At 40.9% G+C, this 5,967-nt stretch overlaps 1 pseudogene; it reads left to right on the top strand.

Moving 5' to 3' along the window:
* Nucleotides 1-4,466: 4,466 nt before the first annotated feature.
* LOC135873260 (ADP-ribosylation factor-like protein 4A) lies at nucleotides 4,467-5,278 on the top strand (annotated as a pseudogene).
* The last annotated feature ends 689 nt before the right edge of the window (nucleotides 5,279-5,967 follow it).

Below are 5,967 nucleotides of genomic sequence, written 5' to 3'. Positions count from 1 at the left end.
GCCACCACCACTGTAACTTACCCAGATACAAACCGTACTGTATATTCCAATGAAACCCAGTGGCCAAGGCTTTCACATCTTAGTGATTTACTGAAATTTTGTTCAGAGAAATTATTCTTTAAAGTTCAGGATAATGTATATGAGCAAACAATTGAATGGAAAACAAATGGATCAGTAGAGATAGAAATACATGATATCACTACCAGCGAACCCCAAGAATTAATAATTGCAATTGATGGGTTCTATAGTGAAGTAGATATGATGGTTGTTCCTGGAACTTGTACTGTGTTAAATGAGAGAGGCCCTTATTGTTATTTGGTCACCCAATTAGTGAACAATTAAACGAATACCCAAATTGCTCACAGGGGGCTGCCATTAGATTAGCACAACAGAGGGCTTTGGTTATTTCCTCTAGAAAGAAGAGAGACTTGACCGGATCCCTGTGGGATGGGGCCAATAGTGCAGCAGGAGTTTGGAATATTTTTAAGAACCAAGAACATGATGAGAAATTGGGGCAACTAGAGAAGGCCATTGGCCTTGTTTCTGGAGCACAACTAACCCAGGTACAGGCTGGAGTTGGTGAGTTACATGTTATCTCCGCCCTTAGTTCAATGACCCAGAAGTTGCTGACAGAGATGGTATTGAATATCACTGAGGCTGGGAAGGCATTGCAGTGGGATCTAGCATGTTCAGAGATTCAGGATTTCCTGAATGACCAGCTGATGGCCATTCGGAATGATCTAGAACATCAGGCTTGGCCCACTGCCCTTACAGACACATCAGGAGTACCATCTGATCTGTGGCCATGGAGACATACTTGGAGACTTTCTGGGTGGAAGTGCGGACGTTCTCAGTGCTCCTTCCAAGCATATGGACCGGTAAAGGGGGTGTGGGCTCCCACATACCGAATCCTGCCGGGTCCATGGGGAGGATGCATGTGGGATTGGGTAATTCACCGAGACATCTGGGAAATTAGACCACCTGGTATGCCCAATCGATTTTTAGTCAGTGCTCCTGGGATTACATCTGACATTTGGATGGGGTTAGGAAGTCAATGGACATTTTGGCCGTTAGAACCCCCACAGCTTCAGTGTATCCGTAAACTGAAGCCAGGAGCAGTTGTTACTCTTCATGACTACGTTTGCTGGGAGGGTAGGGGACAAGGAACTACCCTGACAGGACACTTACTTTTTCAAGCTAACGATAGCTGTGTGTATGTTAATGACACCACATTACAAGACATACATTTTAATCTCACTACCACTGCAGGCAATCATATTATTTACTGGCCTGCAGATAGAGCTTTCCAAGTAGCCCTTAGGTTCCAGATACCCTTTAATTGGACTAGTTTAGTACCTGATAGATTTCAGAATTTGTTTTCACTGTTACCAGAGATTCAGAAAATCTCTGAAGTACAAGGGCAAATTCACATGCTTTAAAATATATATCAAGTTGAAAAGTATGCTTTTCAGACAGCTTATAGAGTATCCACTTTATGTACTAAGTATGATGTATTGTGCTTTGTGACTAAGGCTGTACAACAACCCCATTATAGTTTTGCTATGGGAATGTTATTGCTTGTATTGTTATTAGTTAGTTTAGGATTATGTTATTGTTGTTGTAAAAGACGTAATAATAGTAATACCTTTCATGTTCATGCTAATCATGCATTGTCATTACATCCAATCAGAACCGCTAAAACTGAAACATCTGATATAGAATCTGAAGTCCAGGACTTGATGCAAATAGAGGTTTGAGAATGTTTGTTGTACTAGAAGTACAAAAGGGGGGGTTGTGGAAGCAGAAAAAGAACTGTCAGAAAAGAACTGCAATGCATGACAGTTTGTTAGCAAGAGTCAGGCTAACTGTAGCCCTGATAACGCGAGATTTGTAGAAGCGAGGATTGTGTGAGGCGGGTGAGAAAGTACTGTGTGAGAAGTTATTGTGACCTTGTATAGATAAGGTGTAGAAGACCTTGTGTAGATAAGGTATAGGAAATATTGTATGTTGGCAAGAGTCAAAACAATTAAGAAATAAGATATCAAGATGGCTTATGTATAACAAAATGCAGCTGTCCCTCATTATTGAAAGGTATAAATGCTTGTTGTAATTAGGTATCAGTGAGAGAGACCTGCTTGGCTCTCTCCCTCTGCACAATTGTGAGAGTGAATAAAGCTTCTGACTTGCTGTACCCAAACAAAAGAGTGAGAACTCAGTTTTTCTCCGACAGCTTACTTTGCTTAAGAGCCTTTGGTGAGGGACGTTTTCAAAAGCTTTCTGGTACAGAAGCTGATTTAAATGATAGGTTACATACCACAATTAGTAGTTCTGCAATTTCACATTGGAGTTCCTTCAGAACTCTTGGGTGAATACCATCTGGTCCTGGTGACTTATTACTGTTTAGTTTATCAATTTGTTCCAAAACCTCCTCTAATGACACCTCAATTTGGGACAGTTCCTCAGATTTGCCACCTAAAAAGAATGGCTTAGGTTTGGGAATCTCCTTCACATCCTCAGCCATTAAGACCAATGCAAAGAAATCATTTAGTTTCTCCACAATGGCCTTATTGTCCTTGAGTGCTCCTCAGCCCATGACTGTAGCATTTGATTTTGGGAAAGGGAACTACACAAAAATGAGGAAGTTAGTTAAACAGTAATTAAAAGGTACAGTGCCAAAAGTGAAATTCCTGCAAGCTGCATGGAAATTTTAAAAGACACCATAACAGAGGCTCAATTTAAATGTATACCCCAAATTAAAAAACATAGTAAGAGGACCAAAAAACTGTCACCGTGGCTAAACAACAAAGTAAAAGAAGCAGTGAGAGGCAAAAACTGGAAGTTAAATCCTATTGCAGAAAATAGAAAGGAGCATAAACTCTGGCAAGTAAAGTGTAAAACTATAATTAGGAAGCCCAAAAAAGAATTTGAAGAACAGCTAGCTAAAGACTGAAAAAGTAACAGCAAAAAATTTTTAAGTACATCAGATGCAGGAAGCCTGTTAAACAACCCGTGGGGCCATTGGACAATTGAGATGCTACTATTACCAAGTGGTTCAGCTATATTCACCTCTTGGACCAGATCCTGTGGTCCACTCCTTCAACTTGTCACCATTCATATGCATGCAGTACTAAATGTGTCTCTCTTCCTCTGTTTATATTCCCCCTCCTCTTTTTATTGTACTGTAGTTTGCTTTACACAACACAAATAACCATAAAGCAGTAATATTCAGAGGTTTACTAACACAGCATAAATATTTATATGTATCCTGTATTGAAGTCTCTTCTCCAACTGCATATATGCATATGTATAATGTGGATCTTTGTACGTTGTCATATAAAAGAACAAATAGAGATAAGAGAGAGACATATTTTCTTTCATTTAATACACCCATACCATTTAATATACCCATTCATTTAATACACCCATTTCCTTTGAAGATTCGCACTTTTGTTGGCTTTTAGTTCTCTGCACACGTTGGGCTTGATAGTAAAGGTACGTAGTGCACTAGTCTTCCACTTCAGGAAACTTAGGTTCAAGTTCTGATTTTGATCACGCATGAAAAAGGAGCTCAGTGGTTTCATCATGCTCTCTAGTGGTTGCTGGTCTGCTGAACAATAGGCATTCTATGCTTGAGAGGGCCAGGACTAAAAAACATGCTCTCTGGTCAATTTCATTAATCTCTCATTTATGAGCATCGAAGTGTAGACATCTTTTTCCTACACTCACAAAATTCTTTTTTGCATAACTTCACCAGCCATACATTTAATGCACTTTTACCAAGCCATTTTACAGTCACCTGTGAGTGAAGATTACTGATAGTCCAACCTCCAAAGTTCTAGATAATCACCCAAAAGTCTGGATATTTACCAAAGGCCTTGATCCAAAGACCTTTGGAGTCAATGGAAAGAGACTCATTGATGTCAGTGGACTTTGAATCAGGGTTGTGGGCTTGTAAATCTGGTCTGGAACTCTCACGAGACTAGGCTTTCTTATGCATTCTGGCATTTCAGCTTTGGTCTGGGGTGGATCCTTGAAGGTAAAAGTTATGAATAATAATAATAATTAATAATTATTAGTTAATATTAAACTTTTTTTTTCTCATTGTTATTGAGTGAACTTTTTAGCAGTTCAAAAAAGGTTTGGTTCAAGTTATGAGTGAAGGTCCAGATCAGGATTACTCATACTACTTTCTCATTCCTGTTGATAGTTCAGTGAAATTTGAACTGAGATTCAAAGAAAACAAGTGACTTGGCCTTGTGGTAATAGCACTGGCAGAGAATTATTAACCCGTTTATTAATCTCCAAGAAAGAGTTGGAAACAGACAGTAGCCTCATTTATCAATATTACTTCAGATTATTTCTGAAATATGCCTATATCTGTGTGGAGTGTTGCACTGAGGAGTTGCAGAGATGTGGAGGAGTCAGTGCTGCGATTTCTCCTGTGCTGGGGTCAGGAGCATTTGGACATGGGGACACTGGTGCCAGGAGGCACGAGCTGCCTTGGCCTTTGCCAATTGCCTGCCCACTGGAAGTCTGACTCTGGTGTGGCTGTGACTCTAACTCAGAGTGCTGAAGAGTACCCGTCTCTGCCGCTTTCAATGGCAACCTGCTGTCACTCTTCCCTCAGGCAATGGGAAAGAGACTCTTGGCTGCTGATCTTTTCTAGCCTGTCTGCTTTCCAGTGCTTTCACATCACGATCCTGGAGCTCAACTCTGCTGATAACATAACAGCACTCTACGAGCTGCACTTCAATGAGTTGGTCAGCACCATCCCAACTAAAGGGTTTAACTCTGAGAAAGTCAAAGTGACTCAGGGAACTTAAACTGTCACTTTCCATTTCTGGGACATAGATGACCCAGAGAAACTAAGGCCCCTGTGGAAGTTGTACACAAGGTGCACAGATGACATTGTGCTTGTGGTGGACTCTGTCCACACCAAAAGGAGGGAGGAAGCCAGCACAAATTCATAATGTTACTAGGGTATCAGAAGTTCAAGCAGTGCCTGTCCTCCTAGTTGCTAACAAATAGGAGATGAGGAAGTCTTTCTTTCTCAGCAATTAAAAAGGTGTTATGAAGGAGCGAGCTGAGCTTTTCCACACCACGGCATCTGCAGCCTACCTGTGCCATCATACGGGATGGACTCGAAGAGGAACTCAATGAAGTACAATTGACTCTGACCTTTAATGATATTTTTTTTATTGGCAAATCATGCTTTGAGTACATTTATTTATTGAATTTCATTCCCTACATTAACATTCCATTAGACCTGCATCCTTGACTTTACTCCCTCCCTCCCTGATTACCTATTGGAGGACCTGATCCAAAGCCAACTGCAGTCAATGGGAATTTTTCCATTGGTTTCAATAAACTTTAGATCGGGCCCTTTGGCTCTAATCAACAGGAAGTATTTCTCTCTGTTGATGAACCATGGATTATCTGCAAGCCATCTTGGCTGTCAGACTGGCTCCAACTTTTGACCTTCGACTGAAATTCTCCTCAGCAGCAAAACCACATGGCATGTTAGGAAAGGCAGAAATGGTAAAGGTCTCTGCAGCTCTAACAGGTTTACAAGATGCCTCTGGTAACAAGTATGTCTAACATCATGAGCCAAGACGTGCTACATTAAGCCTTCGACACCATCATCCAGGCTACCAGAGAAGGCAAAGTTCTGACTAATCCAATTGTCATATATTGCATAGCAAATGGGTGACGGCATCCAGGCGCATACTTTGTGAGTCTTGTTAAATTCGGGGATCTTTGGGCTGGAACAAGTTCTGAAACTGAAACATATTTGATATGCTATTGCCCATTGGGGATAAAAGTGTTTGAGAGGACTATGCATTGTGGAAAACTAAATACTTAAGGATCACTGGGAGATACCTCACTTAATCAGTTCTCTGCCATTGTAGAGGCCTTGGCCATTGGTGCACCACAGTCCCTCCTATTCCCTGCCTGTGGCACATAGAA

Source organism: Emys orbicularis, chromosome 2 (genome assembly GCF_028017835.1).
Source record: "Emys orbicularis isolate rEmyOrb1 chromosome 2, rEmyOrb1.hap1, whole genome shotgun sequence".
NCBI classification, from domain to species: domain Eukaryota; kingdom Metazoa; phylum Chordata; order Testudines; family Emydidae; genus Emys; species Emys orbicularis.
Note: the sequence above shows the minus strand (reverse complement) of the source record. Positions and strands in the feature narration are given on the sequence as shown.